The sequence below is a fragment of the Melospiza melodia genome, chromosome 5, assembly GCF_035770615.1.
Source record: "Melospiza melodia melodia isolate bMelMel2 chromosome 5, bMelMel2.pri, whole genome shotgun sequence".
Classification (NCBI taxonomy): Eukaryota; Metazoa; Chordata; class Aves; order Passeriformes; family Passerellidae; genus Melospiza; species Melospiza melodia.
This window is the reverse complement of record NC_086198.1, coordinates 6,844,453-6,863,625: the sequence shown is the minus strand read 5'-3', so window position 1 is coordinate 6,863,625 and position 19,173 is coordinate 6,844,453. Positions and strand designations below refer to the sequence as shown.

The following is a 19,173-nucleotide window of genomic DNA, read 5'->3' as shown; positions in this document are numbered from 1 at the left end:
ACTGTTACAGAGAACTTGAAACTGTCATAGAGAAGGAAAACAAAATATTTTTAGAGATAATTGGGCAGAGTTGTAGATTTGTTTTGCTAATTGCCAAATAAGTGGTTGGTTTTTTCTTAAATTATATTATTGAGTTGTTTACTGAAGCATTTCTTGTGGCTTGGCATTCAACCACTTCCCTGCATTCCTTTGGCAGTACTCTTCCACTGAATATAATGTCTGCCTATTAAAGAGAAGCTTTAACTACAGAGACAAGGATCTGCTGTCAGAGAGCATCAGGGAGAAAGCTACTTTCTGTCCTACAAAATGGTATATTCCTCCCAGCAGACAGTAGCAGAATTTCAAAACACAGAAACAGTAGCTTTCAAATGTGATGTTTGATGCTTTACTTGTGTTTCTCTGTGAACAGAAATTATGTTTGAGGTAAGCATTTTAGAGGGATGAAGGAGAAACCATCATGGAGTTCAAATTCTTGGAGAGAAGAACTTGTTTTTATCCTGATGAAAAGGCCAGCATAAATGAGCACTTGATGCTGTAATAGCTTGGTTTTTGCTCCTGAGCCACGGAGACGGGGTGTTGGTTCAGAGTTTAAGGAGGCAAAGTCCTCAACTGATCTCTATAAAAAAGTAAAAAGCCTTTCCAAAAGTCAAATGGCTACTGTATTTTGTTGTGACAATTCTCAAAGCATTTACAAAAAGAATGTGCTTTTGTGGGAACTAATGGCATTGGCTTCCTCTTGTCTCACACATCTCATGAGGTACTAGTACTGCTGGCAGCTGAGTGTGCTCTTAGCTGTGTTGCTGACCAAATATTGCTGGTTTATGAAGTAATATGTAAAGCGCGACTGTCGTAAAAGGTGCCGTAAAGCGCGACTGTCGTAAAGACGGCCGTAAAGCGCGACTGTCGTAAAACCGGCCGTAAAGCGCGACTGTCGTAAAAGGTGCCGTAAAGCGCGACTGTCGTAAAGACGGCTGTAAAGCGCGACTGTCGTAAAAGGTGCCGTAAAGCGCGACTGTCGTAAAAGGTGCCGAAAAGCGCGACTGTCGTAAAGACGGCCGTAAAGCGCGACTGTCGTAAAGACGGCCGTAAAGCGCGACTGTCGTAAAAGGTGCCGTAAAGCGCGACTGTCGTAAAAGGTGCCGTAAAGCGCGACTGTCGTAAAGACGGCCGTAACGCGCGACTGTCGTAAAGACGGCCGTAAAGCGCGACTGTCGTAAAACCGGCCGTAAAGCGCGACTGTCGTAAAGACGGCCGTAAAGCGCGACTGTCGTAAAGACGGCCGTAAAGCGCGACTGTCGTAAAAGGTGCCGTAAAGCGCGACTGTCGTAAAGACGGCCGTAAAGCGCGACTGTCGTAAAGGCGGCCGTAAAGCGCGACTGTCGTAAAAGGTGCCGTAAAGCGCGACTGTAGTAAAGACGGCCGTAAAGCGCAACTGTCGTAAAAGGTGTTGTAAAGCGCGACTGTCGTAAAAGGTGACGCGAAGCGCGACTGTCCGAATTGTTCTGAAGAGCCGAAGAGCCGAGTGTGGCCGAAAACAGCCGAGTTTCACCGAAGTGCCGAGTGTGGCCGAAAACAGCCGAGTTTCACTGAAGAGCTGTCTGTGGCCGAAAACAGCCGAGTTTCACCGAAGAGCTGACTGTGGCTGAAAACAGCCGAGTTTCACCGAAGTGCCGAGTGTGGCCGGAAATAGCGGAGTTTACACCAAGAGCCGGTGATAGCCAATGGAGCATCAGTGAAGTGAGGAGGACTGAGGAGCTCTCCCCTTTAGCAAACACAACAGTCATGTCAACCAGTGTCACCCTTTTCCAGACCACTGGCATGTGCTTGGGGACAGTAACCTGTGTTTTTTACAGCCAGGTCTTCTGAGCCGCTGCTCACAGTGAAAAGAAACTTGTGTACAGGCACTCTGCAAACTTGCCACCTCAGATGCCACTGAAGCACAGCTTTGGCTTTCAGGCATCTGCCCTGCAAGCTGTCCCTTGTGGCGTTTCTGCACTGGATTCATTGTAAATTCATTCCTCCCATTTTTTATTTGTAATTTCCACAGAATATCAGTTGACTTTTACGGCCTCTTCAGGGTTCCCCAAGCTTCACACCACACCTAAATGCTCGTTTTCACTGCCTGAAGGGCTTTTCTGACCCGAATGATTCTATGAATTTGGCCTGTACTTCAGCTTAAGGGGAAAGCTGTACATTGATTGCATTTTGGAGAAAAAGATTTGACTGTCCAGCTGTAAATTTATCTTGTGCTTTGTCTTCCAGGTTCGCTCGTATTGTAATTTGCAAATGGCACGGCAAATGCCACGAGAGCAGCTGGTGAAGGTGGCTCACAAGCAATGACAAGAATGTGCTGCAAAGTTGGGTCCAGCAGTCCAGCTTCCCGACACGGTAGGGCAGACACACCTTTTGATAAAGCATCAAACGCTGTAGTTTTTATTCTTTGCGTTTGTCTGTGCTCCCATTCTGATCACCCCTTGAAGTATTATTTTTCAAAATGATATCTCGGAGAGAAATCATGTTTATTCAGGGGGAGCCATAATTTTCATCTGTTTCAAATGCACCAGGCGTGTTTTAAGCCCTGCACACACAGCGAGAGCTGCAGAGCTTGTAGTGCAGTTCACTGCAGCACTGATTTATTCTGTATTCCAGTAACCATGCGCTGGGGTGCCAGCTAGGCTCAATACCAGGAGCGGGAGAAGCAGACCCGAGAGGTGCTTTGGGTGGAGGCCAGGCAGGTTTCAGGCAGCCTGCAGAGTCTGCCCTTGCAGTACACACCAGTCTGCTGTTGCCATCTGCTGGAAAAATCCCTAATGGATATTTCCAAACGTGGGGAGGAGCATCTGCTCCTGTCACGGAACTGCTGGGGGCTCTTTGCCCTCGAGCTCCGTGCAGCCTGCCCAAGAACAGCGTGTGCAGCAGGCTGTTAGCGCTCTCTGCAGGGTGAAGCACCTTCAGTCAAGGTCAATGCAAGAGCAAAACAATCCTGCCAGCAAAGCCTGCTACTAGAGAGGCAAACAATTATCCTTCCAAAGGAATTCATCCTTCTTCTCCCTTACAACTCTCCTGTTTCATCACACCACAGAATGGTTTGGGGTGGAAGAGATCCTGAAAACGACCTAGTTCCACCCCTGTCCTGGGCAGGCTCACCTTCCTCTTGGCCAGGGTGCTGTGCTGTCACAGATCAGGTGACAGATCTGTGGAAATTGTAATGATTTTATTAAGGCGCGTCTCTTATTGCCTTGCCCTTCATGAAGCCCGAGGCTGTCTTGTCCTAGTTTAGCTTTCTGATGTGGAGGTACAGAACTGCCAACTGATATGGAATTTGGTGCTCTCTGTGGAGTGACGTCCTGTAAAACTTCTGTCCCAGAAATTCTGTCACGATGGCTCTGCTCCATAAAGAATGACACGGCCTGACTGTCAGCGATTTTTGCTTCTGCAATAGTGTAAAAATGCTAAAATTTGAACACTGCTTATTATTTCAAAAGAGAATATTTAAAAAAGTGAAGCGATAGCTAAAATTACGCCTGAAAGGTAGCAAGAGCAAATACGTAGGATATTTCTCCCTGTTTGTAGATATGCTTTTCATTCAAAATTATGCTGAGGGGGATATGCTTTTATGTATTTAGTGACCTTTACAGATTTCTTCCCCGAGTTTTTTGAGTTCATAGAATCATGGAATAATTCAGGTTGGAAGGGGCTCTAAAGATCACCTCGTTCCAAGCCTGCTGCCGTGGGCAGGGACATGGTTCCATGGACCAGGTTGCTCTGAGCCTGATCCCAGAGCACCAATGGGCCTTCGAACTCTTCCAGGGATGGGGCAGCCCCAGCATCTGTGAGCAACCTGTGCCAGCCAGGTGCCAGAGGAGGAAGAAAGCCCTTCCCACCTGGAGCAGAGGCTGCTGCAGCTTCGCGCAGCCTCGTGTCACCGAGTGTGTGAGACAGAAAGGCCCTTCCTGTGGAGGGGTAACAGCACTGAAAGATCTTTTTAGGGAGAAGCGGAGCAATGGCACGCCAAAGCAGCCTTCAGTTCTTGCAGCAGAGTTGGGAACAACTTGAAGCAGCAGCAGAGCTGGCCTGGTGCCTGGCATCTCTGCAGGCAGTGGGGATGGAGAAGCTGCAGTTATCTGTCTTCTTGGCTGAGTCTTTAAAAATGAGGCACTTTTCTGTAGTTCCTTTTCGAGCATTACGTGGCAGTTCCCCCTAGAAGTCCAAAGGCAGCTGTTTTCTTAGCAGGAGGAAGTCAGGAAGAGGCAAAGCAGGCAAAGACATCAGATAAGTCTGGATAAAAATCTTGGCTAACCTGTTTTTTCCCCCTCCTTCAGACAGCCAATTCTGAAGCACTGAGCAGAGAGCTGCCCGGGAGGCAGAGCAGAGCCGATCTCTGAGAGCTGACACCGGAGCTCTGGTGAGGACAGCTGCTCCCCTGCCTCGGTGTGGGACCTGCTGAGCTGCCGTTCCTGTGGTGGGAGTGTTTCTCCTCTCATCCAGGCAAGCCAAAGACCTCCTAGGGAAGGAGCAGGTAAGGTTTAAGTGCCGAGATCTCTCCAGTAAGAAGTGACGTGACAAAAGAAAATGGCCTCAAGTTGCAGCAGGGAAGGCTTAGATTGGCTTTGAGGACCAATTTGTTCACTGAAAGGGTGGTCAGGCGTAGGAGCGGGCTGCCCAGGGCAGTCCCCATTGCTGGAGACATTTAAAGCATGGCAAGATGTGGTGTTTAGGGACCTGATTTGGGTGGGGGCTTGGCAGTGCTGGGGCAACAGCTGGGCTCGATGGCCTTAAGTGGCTTTTGCAACCTAAAGGATGCTATGGTTCTGGAAAGCCTCGACCCCTCTGGCTCTGACACAGCACCTAGATGCTGACGGAAGGTCATAGAGCCTGGAGGTCCCTGTCCCACAGGGAGGGAGAGGAAAAGGCAGTGTCACCTGCAGGGAGGGTCTCGTCCCCAGAGAGCAGCCAGCGACTCCATCCCTGCTCAGGGCTCCGGGTGCACCCTCGGGGTGGACGCCTGCCCTCAGGTTTCCCTCTGGGCACCCGGGGAGGGAACCAGGTCCATCCGTGTGGCAGCTGCAGGGCCTACAGGCTCTGGGGCTCTGCAGCCGTGTGCCTTGTCACAGGGTGGCAGGGACGTGACACTGCCCGGCCACGCCGCTGGCCTCGGATCCTTGCTGCTTTCCTCCTGATCCCACATGGATGTACCAGCAATCTTCTGTCTTTTCTTTAAAAGTGTCCTTGGGAGAGTTCAAAGAGAGGGTAATTAGTTATGTCAAAGCCTACATATTTGACCTGTTGGCACTCAAGAGAAAAGACAAAAACCTGCTTTGCATCCTTGTGCCTGCAAGTCATGAAGGGGCTGGGCGAGGTCACTGAGGCTCTGAGATGGAGGTGAGTTTGCATTCCAGTTTATTGGAACGGAGGCTCATCAGAAGTTTCCTCGGCTATCCAAGGCACAGAGCCCTGGAGCCAAGTGAGCCTGAGCTGCTGCATGCTTGCTGTGAGCTTTGGGGTGAGGGTGCATCGTTGCAGGCCTGGGATGGATTGAAATGCGCTGAGGAAACCAGAGGGAGGGAGGGAAATGCTCTGTTAACTTGTGCCAATTCTTCTGTCAGACTCATCATGGCGGGACAGCGTGAGGACTGAAAGTGTAAGAAGATGTGGAGGGAAACAGAGAATCTGACAGGAGCAGCGAACGCACGAGTGCACAAATTTTTCTTTTTGCTTGGATGTAAACTCAGGAGTTGAAAGGAATTTGGGAGTGAGAAGGGACATTTTAGAAGGAGAAGAAGAAAAAGAAGTTGTTGTTGTTGTTACAGTCCTGGCAAAAGCTTTTGTTCTAGCTAATAAAAGAAGTTAGTTTAAAAAACAAAAAGAAAAAAATGTAGTGTTTTTTTTTTCCTTCACTATTATATTCATTGGTGGTATATGGTGTGTTGTTTTATTTCCTTGTATTATTAACTCTGTGTAAATTGTTTTTTGAGTGAAGCTGACTTTCTGGATGGGTTGGTTTGTATTTGGCAAGTGATTTACTCAATGGAGAGAGGCTGAACTGAAATGCTAAAGATACATTTCAGATAGTAATTTTTAAGTGAGGTTCTGGATACAGGAGTTCTTGTGTAAGGACTGGAAAAAGGAAATTTTTAAAGTAGCCTGCATTTCCATTTGCCATCGAAAACATGCAGCACTACACTGACAGCTCTATGCAGGAGGGGCAAAATAGCTTTGACAAATCTGTGTTTAGAGCTCTGCTCCCCTGAGCAGGCAGTCTTATTTATGGGTGGCTCTACAGTTATTGAAAATAGACATTAAGAAAAATTATTTCTATCAGTTGTTAATTATTTTATATATTTCTTATGAACAATGACATTAAACCTAGCTATTATATTGTTTACTGGCAAGATTTAAATAGAGTTCCTGCATAATTTTTGGATTCCAACTGTTGAAAATGTTCTGAAAATTGCTTCGAGATGGTAGGTTTTACAGATCAGTTCTGCAAAATGAAAGCTATTTAAGCTGAAAACTCAGGTACTGGAGAAGCAATCTTGCTCCAAATTTGTGTTAGAAAATCCATACAGAATAACTGTCAAGACTTCAAAAAAAGTTTTTCTGGTTTATTTGGCTGCTTTATTTTGGAATTTTTTTTTCATTAAAACAGTTAAAAATTATAAAATTTTAAACTGTTCGTTCAAAAGCAGCAGACAGATATTGTTTAGCCTGAAAAGTCTCATTCTACACACATGGGTAAATGTTCATATTGCAGTAGTTACATCAGGCATCTTTTTATTAAACAAAAAAAAAAAAATCCAAGAATTAGCTTGAACAAGCCAAATCATTTCTGGATCTTTTTCTGGTGCCCTCCAACACTTCCCTCAGACCATTTTCTCAATGTTATTGAAGATAATGAGCTGAAGATGCACAGATGGAAACGAGTATTCAGTATTAACAATGGTCATAGAACAGCTTGGTTGGAAAGGACATTTAAAGGCCATCTAATGCAACCCCTCTGCATGAGCAGGGACATCTCCAACCACATCAGGCTGCCCAGAGCCCCATCCAGCCTGACCTTGAATGTTTCCTGGGATGGGACAGCTAACCCCTCTGGGCAGCATGCTCAGTGCTTCTCCACCCTCGAACTTCTTCCTTCTAGAAATCCAGCCTTCTTCAGTATAAAACCATTATCCCTTGTCCTCTCTCAACAAGCCCTGCTAAACTGTTAATGCCCATCTTTCTTTAGGGCCCCTCCCAAGTGCTGGGAGGCCTCAATTAGAAGTTCCTGGAACTTTCTCCAGGTTGAACTGCCCAGTTCTCTCAGCCATCCCTGTAATCATCTGCATGGCCAGGATTTTTCTCTCCATCTCTCCACTTTCTCCTCTTCCCCTCCTCTCACCCTTCTCTCCTTCTCACTACCCCTGCCTGTTTACTCCAAGCTTCAACACAACTGTTTTTTTCAATCATTAATGGTCCAATAATGAAATTCTAAATCCTCTGTGAATAAACTATTTAGAAAATAAAGTGGAAAAAGAACAACTGTGGGTTAACCATGGGCAAATTCATCTGAAACTTTCTTCTGCTTCCCAGCTGTATTCCCTTTTGTTCCTTGCTAGTAAATTCTGAAGAAATAGCTGGCATGTTTTAAAATTATAAAATTGGCAGAAATGGGTTAGAGGGCATATTTCCAGTGCTAGAAGACCATGACAGTGAGCAAGCATTTCTGTAATTAGAAGACATGTTTGTATTATACCACTAACTTTGTTAGCAGCAGTCATCGTGTGCTTTGCACTTGTAATGCAATGATTTCCAAGTGCTTTACAAGAAAAATACACATTTAATTCCAGACAGATCCTGGCATTCTAAAGCCATACTGGAAGTGCTTTTGCAAGCAACTGTCTTCAAAACAGTATCCTGGGATAACTAGAATTGCCTGTGTGGCATGTGATAAACCCACCACAGGTCCCACCAGCTGGCTGCACAGGTGGTTGGTAACCAGAAGGGATAATTGAGAACTCTTAATTGGGCAGGCCTTTGGCAGAGCTGGGATTTGGATGCCGTGTGTGGAGTTTTGCTTCTGTGTTAAATCGTGCACAGCAGGTACAGTGCTATTCATTCAGTCTGCCTCCTTGCTCAGTGTTTCTTCTTGCTCTGTCAGGGTTTGCTTTTGTTTTCCAAGAGACTGCTCTGGCCCCATGTGCTCATGCTGAAGGGAGTTTGTTGGATTTGATACACAGATGAGGTTTCAGAGTGTGGTGGTAGAAGCTATGAGATGGGGAAAGAAGATAAGCCAAAACACTGATTTCTGAGTTGAAGTGTAAAAATGTTTATGCTTAAGAATGGTTGGTGTTAGATGTAGTTATGAGTGGTAGACAGAGGTCTGTTTTGTGTGACATTGTAACTGAAGATTGAGATAAAACTAGTTTAACTGTAATTTGGAAGTAACAGTGATCAGATTGTGGCTGCTGAAGTCTTTCTGGGTTTTGCATTTTGTTGTTTGGTGATGTTGCTGTTTTTTTGGTTTATTTGGTTGGTTGATTTTTGTTTTTTTTTTACTTTACTTTTATTTCTAGAAGGTAAATTTCTTCATGATTTCTTCCTTTATCTCTCCTAGTTCTGAAAGAAAGAGCAGGCAAGGGTTTCTTTTTCTTTCCTGCCTTTCTAGTCCCCATTGCTCATTAAATATTACTTGTTCATTTGCATTTTGCTTTAGGAATTAGTATAGTAAGAAAGAGAGTAGTGCACTAATGCCTGCATTCTAAATGCAAAAATGTTTCCTGATCTCACTGTAAAGACTGCCTCATTTCACAAGGTTTGATCCACATGAGCAGTGAACTTAGCTTAGTTGTCACCTCTCTGTATTGTCAAGTGTCTCTCCTAAAAAGGAATATCTCCTTAGGATTTGTTTTTTTTTGGTTAATAAAACTTTTTTTTTTTTTTTTTTTTTTTTTTTTTACTTAATAGGGTATAGGTAGAACCTTTTACTAGATGAGTATCTTTTTTTCCCTGTCTCTCACTTTAATAAGTTATTAATCAGAAATTTGTAAAGGAGATGCTGACATCCTCAGCATGGACAGTAAGCCACTTCTCACAGTGAGATAACCTGTGTAAGAATCCATCAATATTCATCAAAGCCAGTGGGTGTCTTCAGATAAGAGGTGTCTGGGTTTGTTTGTTTCTTTTTTTCTGGATACTTCACATAATAGTAATGCCATGGGTTTGGTAGTGGTGTCTCATTTAATGCTCTCCTGATCCCAGGATGGCAATTTCCCATTACTCTGAAATTCACAATTTTTACTGTTAAAGAAAACAAAGAATGGGGAACTTCCATTTGTATTTTACATAACAAGCTGTTATCCTTTCTATATTGGGAGATCTAATAAATATTTATACTATATGTATCTGTTGTTTAGTGTGATCCTTCAAGAACTGGTCAGCACCAGGGAACTTCAGCAATTTTTATTTCAGTGCTGCTTGTATTTCAGAGGAACCAGCATCAAACACTGAGATTTATCTGGCCACTTCTACAGGGTGCAACACAAATTTAACCCTTTTCCCAGGGAGCTATATGAGGCGTAAATGACTTTTTTGCTGGATCCAAAGTGAAGGTTTTTGATGGCTTGGATTTTAATTAATTTTTGTATTTTTAGCTCTCTCTCCTTTTTTATTAATTTATTCTGTCAAAGAGAATTGTGGATGGTTTGCTTTCAGAAAAGTGATCTACATTTGCAATTAAAGTTATAGTAATTCTTTTATGCTCTCTTTTTGGTGGTATTGTAGCCAAGTATAGTGTTTATATTGTTCAACACCAGAAATGCACATTATGATATAGAGGCTCAATAGAAACTGTACCAAGTTTTAATTATACTTGATTGTTTTTGTTGGTACAGAGGGAAAATGAATAACCAAAATTGAATGAAGACAATAGCTTTTTACTTTACAAAAGAAATTCTTGTCAAACAATTTTTTTTTTTCAATGAAGGATCAGTTTCTCTGGCTGACAAAGGAGTTCTGCTCTTTCATATCCATATAGGATTTAAGCAAAGGTTTGTCATTAACTTTGGAAATCTTTTCCCCTTTTAAATTTTGTCAAAAAGTACTTCAGTCTTTTTACCACTTTCATATTACTCCATATTAAAGAATTCATAAAATATTTTAGTTTTTCATTTTCCTGGGTATATTCATTCCTTCCTGATTTCTGCTGTGATCCAGCAAGATTATTTTAATTCTGATATGCTGACCCATTTGTGCACAAAATCAATTTCTGAATTGTGTTTCAGCAAGACATTGTGTTACAAAGGTACATCATAAAAACTGAGTCCTAATTATCCATGCTAAAAATTCCTCAGATTTTAGAAAAAGAACTGTGCGATACATGAGAGGGAGAAAAATTGAAAGCCTTCATTTGATCAGTTCTGGGGACAGTGCTCTCCGCTGCTTTTCCTAGAGAAATATCCTTTATTTTCTCCCATATCTTTCCTGGGTCTTGAGAAGTCTTAAAAAAAATGTTTTGTATCCTTTGTCACAGATTAGACTTTTATAAGTCAGTGCTTTAATGGACATTCCAGTTGTTTTAACCAGCAATTATACTTTTGGTAGCATGACTGAAATATTACAGAATAGTGTAGAAATAGCTTTTTGAAGAATGTTCAATCTAAACAAAATGGCAGTGTAATTGCACTAAAATTGCTTTTGATAATTTAGTATAGTAAAAATAACGTAAACAAAAATCGTGTTGAGGAAAAATGATTGGTTTTCATGTTGGTTTTTTGAGGACTGGATTTGATCATTTCTGCAAGGAAATTTTGTAGGAAAATCTAAGAACCTCTCTCAAGTCTAATGTGTAAAAGCAATATTGATGCAGTTCAGTTTTGAGCCTCATTATGTCATGATTGTAATAATTTTAATATTTTATTTTAATCAATTACATATTCTAAAACGTCTTCCTTAGTCTAAAAAACAGAGACAGTTTAATTCAACGAGATGCAGTTTGTATATTTACCAGCAGATGTCAGGCATTCACTTTACAAAACAATGGAGTGAGAAATGTTCATTTTCAGAGTAGGGTATATAAGATATTTGGACTTTAAATTTAGATATATAACTCTAATATGCAGGGTTTTTTACCTATTTTAGTTGAGAGATTTTAATTTAAAGGAATTTTCAGAGTGTTTGGATTTAGACACTGATTGTCTTATTATAACTTTTTTTTAAAATATATTTGACATATTTATGAATGTCATGTATAATACAGTAAAAAAAGATGAGTCAATTATGTGCATGTGTACACAAGTGACATACTTGCATTTGTGTTCTCTAGGCAGTAAGTGTCTGGTGACATTTAAGAGTGCTGTTTAGTTTATCCTGGGAATCCCATCCCTGGGATGGGATTTGCTATCATCTGTTGTAAATGAAAAAATCTTTACAGTTAAAAACTGTGACAGCCCCGGGACTCTGGGATGTTATTCTTGGGTCCTCTACAGATCTTTCATGGGCCAAAAAAAAAAGCTTCAGATGACAAATGCAGATGAGTTTTAAACTATATAGGGAGTGATGGTTGGTTGCCTCACAAGCATTTTGAATCCTAATTCATTGCAAATATAAATCAAATTTTCCAACTTTGAATAGTATGGGTAGAGATTGCTGTAGGGAATGAAGTCTGGGCAGCATCATCTTCTTTCTGAAGCTACACTGTTTTTGTGAATATGTTTAAGGCAAATTTCAGTGCATTTATTACCTGTTATGTGTTTCATACAGAAAACAAAACTATTTTTTGTAAATATTTGGGCAGTGGAGCTGGAGTAGCTGTCCTTTGAAGTGGGGTCGTATTTCTATACAGATAACCGCAGTGACCCCGTTCTTTAAGGTAAATGTCTGCGTTCTGAGCATCTACCCCTGCTAAGTGGGAACAGCTGCTTCCCAAGGAGACAAGATACAAGTCAGTTGCTGGTGCTGCAGCAGCAGGAAACTCAAAGCAGCCGTGGTTAAAACAACAGAAAGCATGAGCATGAAATGAGAATTGCTGCCTCTGCAGTTCCCACTGTATTAGAAACAACCAACCATTTTTGTCCTCTACCTACCAACTTTTGCCACTTCAAGTAAGAAGGGCCAAAATAAGTGCTGTAAGAAAATATTGTATTCTGTATATATGAGAAGTAAAGGAGTGCTACATTAATCGGGGACCTTTTGGTTTTATACCTGCTCCAGAATGCTGTGGGGTTTTCCCTTATGTGCAAGCACTGGGAAAGTATTTTTGATCCAATTTAAAAGGGAAAGACAAAGATATCGGCTATAAATAAGAATCAGTAGTGTTCATAAACCACTTTGAAAGTGGCAGATTAGAAAGAAGATGACTTAGTATAGAAGTATTTGAAGAAAATTTCACATACTTTTTCCACCTTTATTGGCCCAACTCAAGGTTTGGGGCCAAGTAATTTTGAAGAGCTTGCTGATCCAACAGTTTTCTGTGAATGAATGGCAAGTAACTGCTCCTTCATTCAGGCAGAGAGAATCAGTGAGTCAGGACTTAGCCAGCTGGACAATCAGTCTCATCACTAGACTTAGCAGCCTGAGCTGGTCAGCATCACTTTCTTGCCAGAGGCAAGACTCTTCTCATTTGGACCTCATTAATTCTGTTCTGAATTGCAAGAAGTTCAGTGAAATGGTCACCTTCAGTGCCTAAGTCCAAAGCATAAAAACAGCTCAGGGCATCCAAACTTGCTGTTGTGCCCAAAATAGCTTCTGGAGAGTAGCAACATTTCAAAGATTGTTTGGAACAATTTCAAAGACTGTTTGGTATAATACACTATAGACAGGTAAAGTCAACCCTGTCAACCAAATCTTTGTGCAAACTATGATGAGGCTCTCTGGAACTGTTCTCATTTGGATTTTTAGCTGTCCTGAGAGTAGCCAGAGGCAGTGCAGTGCAAGCTGCCCAGGGCTGGGCTGCACACCACAGGCCTTCTAAAGCTGAAGGGAAGGACCCTGCCAAGGCTGTTGTCAGTCTGGGCTTTGACTGTGTCCTCTAGAGCATTTATTACCTTAGCAAGGTGGTGCTGGAGCATCTTATGCCTGTTCCAGGCCACTTGCAGGGTCACAGTGAGCTGAGGCTGTGACACCCTGGTTTATCTGGCCCTCTGCTTGGGAGAAGGCTGTAACCCAACAGCACATGTATGTTTCTCATCTTCAGCACAAGCCCATTCATTTTTGGCTTAGGCCTGGCTTAATTTAGTTGGTTCTTAGATTTATTGTTTTGAAAGCACCTGGTATTGATAAGGTGATGGCATGTAAGATGTGCACTAGGAGAAGGTTCATTTTGAAGTGTAAAACCAGTAAAATTATTAATATAATTATTCAGAGCACTTACAGCAAGTTCTGTAACCATGCCAGTAGTCCTGTGTGATCTCTTTTTCAAAGAGAAAATACTTCCACTTCCTACTAATATAAAGGTCTTTTCCATTAACAATATTAAAAAATACCAGCAAGACTGCCGAAGAACTAATTATGGAAAAGCAAACACACAGTGAGAAATAGTCTAAAAACAATCAAATAATATAATTTCCTTTCCTATTAAACTACATTAATGATTTGAATAATCTTTTATTAACCCTAAGCTAATACACTGAGTGAAATTTCATTAGGGAAAAGTGATTGAGAATAGTTTATCAGCAGAAAATACCTTTACAATGTGTCACTAGATGGCAATGTAACACATGGCAGAGGGGGACTTTGTTAAACTATATGAGCAAGTTCTTAAGATAGAGAAAAAACAGGTTTTTGAGGCAGTTTTCATGGATAAAAGTGCAACAAATGAGAAGCTAGGAAACAGACTTGTGATATCGTTATCTAAAAACCATATATTTATAATCTTGCAGGAGAGAAATGTTAATATTTCTAGTCGTCTTTGAAGGCCTTGATAGTTATGGTGGAACAGAAATTGCAGTAGGTGTTTAGTCAGAGTTTGTGTCATAGTGCTCCTTCATGAAAGGGCAACTGGAAAGTTCTTGGCCTCCTTTGTAGCTAAGTAAAACGAAGTCTAGGCTACAACTTGTTAAAGTTTGCATGTCTTTAGTAAAACTAGACTATCCCCCTTATTTTCATGGGGTTTTTTCTGTTTGTTTGGTGGAGGGCTGTTTGGTTTTTAACTTTTGGTCTCAGTACTAGGAGAGACCAAATACCTGGGGGAGCTTGTTGCAGGAAAGCAGCACTTGGCAGAACCTGATGTGGCAGTACCACGCTCATGTCATTCTCAGAAATTCCACTGCTGTCAAAGGGAGTTCCAAGGGTGTAACACACGAAGGGCCCACAGCACAAAGCTTGCATGCAATGACTTATAGAGGGAAAATGAAGCTTTTCAGTCTCCTTCACTTATCCCAGTGTGCCTGGCTATTGCACAACAGATGGGGTCGAGTGACCTCTTAATGTACGTACAGACTATTGCTCATTAATCTCGAAAGGAGGTAAGATTTCATGGTATGTAAAGACTTTTTATTTTTTTCCCTTGTGCTGATATACAGAGATGCTATGGGGAAATGAAGCTTTGATGATGTATTGCCTTTACACAAATGGGATATTATTTTAAGATTAAAATCACATCCCCCTTCCTTTTTACGGTAATGGATCATAAAACAAAGTTGCACAAGATGGATGCTTTTTTTTTTCTCTTAAGGAGTTTCATGGCTCCAAAGTTGAAATAAGTTCATATTAAATGAGTTAATATTAAGTTCTTAATTTCTACAACAGCCCTAAAATCAGCGACTAGAATTAACTGTTGCCTTTTTTTTGTCAGGACATTTGAGAATCTATCACAAAAGTTTTCTCAGTCTTTCTTACCAATGGGTACGTTTCCATTACTGTTGTTCATTCATGAGAACAAGGGAAGTGGCGCAGGATGAGCTGGTGAGAAAATTTAAAGGAAACAATAGTAATGACTCACAACTGAAGTCTGTGCTTTAGAAGTTCCCACCTTTCAAAGAAGGTCTGCTAAAGAAAACCCAAAGTAATTTTCTAGCCAAGTCAAAATTATATTGGAGAAACACTATGGCATGCAAAGTATTGTTTTCAGAGAGACAGCCCAATCTGCTTCCACTTTTGATCTGGACTTTTTTTGGTTTAATGGCATGCTAAAAACTGCTTGCCCAATCCATTGTCTTCAGAGACTGCCCTTTCTTTGAAGACTTAGAGGAGTTGAATTCTGCCAAGAGCTGACTTCTTTAGCTGGCATTCTCCCTTCTTTGGGGCTGACTTATTGAAGTGTTTAGCAAAATATGTTTACTACTTTAAAAGGCTTTAATACTACAAAATACTACTAAAGTTTAATACTACAAAGCCATAGGTATTTCAAATGTTAAATTCAGCGTAACAGTATGTGAACACTGGCAGTAAAACAGTAACAAAAAGAGGACTGTGGATAGCAGTGTGATAAACTACAGAGGTTTGATGAATTTTACTGCTTAATTTAAATGCTCTTTACATGTTTTCCCTGAAAGAGTGATGTTTTCAAACTTCACTCTCCCTGAGTTCTTCAGTAAAAGTTTTTCTCCTGGCAAGTGTGCACTCCCCACCAGAGCTTTCTCAATGCTCTTGTGATTACACTTGGGATCAAATGAAGTCACATCCATACATGCATGATTTTACCATGTGAGAAACAGGAATAGTGGTTCTGATGTGGTGGAACATTGAGCAAAACTGTGTCTTGGGGAAATTGAGTTCAGTATAGTAAGATTTTTATCTACTGCTGGTATGTGTCTCTGCATATGGCTTCTGTTACATGACTGCTGAAAAGAGTTATTTTCTCGTGAATGCTTATAGCTGTCATGTTAAAGGAGTCTTGTTTATCTGGGAGCTGAAGTTAAAGTTACAGAAGTTGTATTTTTAGTGCTGATTTGATGTGTATATAGCACAGAAAACACTAATAGGCTAAAGTTGTCTGTTAATCCACTAAACAGAAAACATACTGTGCCATATACACTCATTTTCATGTTAATTTATCAGTGCTCCTTAACTGCATTTGGCAAACCCTTTATACTGTCATCTGGAAGAGTTGTTTCTGAATGTGTGTGTATTCTTTTTATTTTTACAGTAAAAATATATTAAGCCTTTTTTTATGAGTGTATTAATGTTACTAAGTTACCAGATATTTTAGTGGTTGTCTACTGAAAATATTTTCAAGACCTTGGAATGTGTTAGGGTGGGCAATGTAATAAAAGCACAAACAAAAACCATGGACAGATAAAGTGAAATATGAAATGCAATTTACTCAAGTTCACAGATCAATATTGCCTAAATATGTAGACATATGATAATATATTAAGTCTCTAAAATGAGATAATCTTTGAAAGAGTAGGTATATGGCTGACTTCTGTGAATGTGTCAATTCTGTATATCAGTATGCTTTTCAGTTTTTTAGGCTTTGCTTTAATCATTCTGCTCTGCCTCTTTCTTTACAACTTCTTTTCCCTGCCTGCCCCGATAGCTAGTCCTATGTGCCAAACTCTCTGATCAAACGCTAAACTCAGTTCAGTGCATCAGTGCTTTGAAAAGGTGGTACAACCACCTCCAAAGAGGGACATTAATGTCTTCCTATCATTCCCTCTTTTTCATTTGAAATTTTCATTATGAGAGAGACATGGAATGTGGAAAGTATAACTGTAATTTTTCTTGATTCTACATTACACAAATGAAGAAAGAATGGAGAGAAGTTGAATTGTATTCTTTTTCACAGGGAGTAAGAAAGTTTGCTTTTCTTTCTTAAGTGAACTGCCCTCAAGTGTGACCTATTGTTTGTTTTTAAAGATTATGTATTTTCATTCCTATGTGCTACATGTGATATTGTGTAGCTATCCTTATCAAACAGCCTTTTTTGTCAAGAATTTTTGTCAGATCATATTTTTCTGATAAATTATTTAAGTAAGTGAATTATATTTACTTTCTGCTTCACCATAACTTACCGCTGAGAGTTGGTCTTTCTCAAAAATAAAGTTGTTCTTTTCCAAAAGCATGACTTTTACACTAATTTCTTTTGTGCTGCTCTTAACCAAACCTCTCTGGTTTAGCAGTACTATGTTTTCAGTTCCCCCATAGCAGTCCAGGGTGTCAATCCAGCCTGCTGCTACAGCAGCTTGCTTAGCAGCTCCTCTGTGCTCCTCACCATGCCTGTCTTTTCAGAAAGATTGATCAGTAGTTGATGAAGTCTGTGTTGGGCCTCTGGAACATGTGGATGTAATTAGTTAGCATGAAAGGTGGTCTAAGGCCATGTACTGCTGTAATAAAAATAATTTGGGAGGGAACTTCATTATAGAGCTAGATGTTAAGCTGCTAATGAAACTACATATTGCCTGTATCAGGCAGTACTAGGAAGATGCTTGTGTTTCAAAACCTGACTTCTGCATGACAATTCCTTTTGAGTCTTCCTTTTACTCTACCAGCAGATTACTTTGTATGATGTGCTCATCCTGCTGCTTCTTCTGGATGCAGCTCAGGCGTATAATACTGTACAATGCACACATTCTGTTCACTTGTGAGGTTTTTCTGTGAAACTGAGCTAAAATATGCAGCTGCAAAACCTAAAAGGCTAATCTGTAATCTAAACCAAGAAGTAAAGTGGGACAGAAACTCTTTAAAGGGAATATGTAAACATGGAAACTGGTACTCTGTTTCTGGAACTACTGATTTTACTCTGTGGTTTCAGACCAGCTATTTATTTACTATCTTTATTTACTCCTCTGTGAAAGAAGATGTGATAATTATTTACCTCAGTGGAAGTTTTAATGGATCATTAGTTTGTTTTCAAAGAGCTCCGTGACAGCTGAGGCAGACCAGCATACACACACATACAAATTTTCAGTGACCAGGCACTAGGAGCTCATTTATGTTGATTCCTGCCTAAACAGCTGTCTCCACTTCTTCAGCAGAAAAGCCAAGTGTGGCTTCAAGTTGTCCTGTCTCTCTTCCCAGTGCTTACCTTAGATTTTTATATTTATACACATTTTCCCTCTGTGGAACCTGTTCTATGGTGTGCTTTATGAGAGTTCCTGAAAACCTAACTGAAAAAAGCAGGTGTATAGACTTATGGTCATTATAGAACAGTGGTCCTGATCCAATTCTAAATTTCTAAATTGTTTAAAGAACTGGAGAGTTTAGGAAGCTTATGATTCAGGTTTTGTAGGAAAAACATGCAAGTCTCATCTGTTTGCAGAGACGAGACAATTACCAGTCCTGGTAGAAAAAAAGGCAAAATCAGGAGGCGCAGTTAACAGAATAATAACACCAGAGTTTCTTTCTAGCAAAAGGGAACAGAAAATCACAAAAAGTGCTAGATGAGGCTTATTTCATTGACAATGAATGTGAAAATATAAGCTCTGTTATATTAGGAAACTGGGTAGTGTTTGCCTGGTGTTTGGAAATGCAGTTTTTGCAGGTAAAACCTATAAATTCTATACATGTCTTACCACAGGCAGAGATTGTCAGAGATTACCAAAAAGCTTTGAGGCTACTAAATTAAAGTTGCTACTAAATTAAAATATACAGAGTCTTACAAGACCTGAAATAAAGTAAGGCTTTGTGTATTTTTGGAATATATTGTGTTGTTGGTTTTGTTTTTTTTAAAAAAACATGAATATAAATAAGAAAATAACTACGGCTGAATATTTGCCCTCCCACAAAAATGTTGGCAGCGTCAGAAAGACTTTTTTTTTTAACAAAACATATTTAGTTTTGCTCATAAATTGACAATTGAGTTAAATAGGCCCGTTGAAAAAGATTAACTCTCACAGTAAGAAATAAATAATGAGAAGCACAATATTGATTAAACTGTGTCAACAAAGTGAAGCTGATTTGAGATAAATATGAGAAATTACTACTCACTGCTGATGTAATGAACCAGATACCTTGTTTTCCCTTGAAGATTATTTGATGAAATTGTTCTGATTACAAACAATTTCAAAGATGCTGCAATGTTTGTATACGAAGAACAATGTTTTAATTTAATTGTTCAGTTCAATTTAGGTTATTCCAGACACGAGAAAGATGTGAATTAGTGTTGCAAATTCTTTCAACCAAGTCTGCTTTGGCTTCTGATATAAAAGCTAAAAGCAAATGTTCTCTTGTTTTCCTGTAATCTTTAACCCAATTGCTTAGGTAATAAGAAATAAGTTCCCATCTTCCTTCACCTTTCCCCTCCCCGCCATGCTA

General features: G+C 40.5%; 1 long non-coding RNA gene across 1 annotated transcript; it reads left to right on the top strand.

Annotated features, from left to right (window-relative positions):
• The first annotated feature begins 1,357 nt into the window (after positions 1–1,357).
• On the top strand, positions 1,358–6,447 carry LOC134418964 (uncharacterized). The gene is made up of 3 exons (XR_010027903.1): positions 1,358–2,388; positions 4,323–4,519; positions 5,607–6,447. It is a non-coding gene; the product is annotated as an uncharacterized LOC134418964 (long non-coding RNA).
• Positions 6,448–19,173: the final 12,726 nt, after the last annotated feature.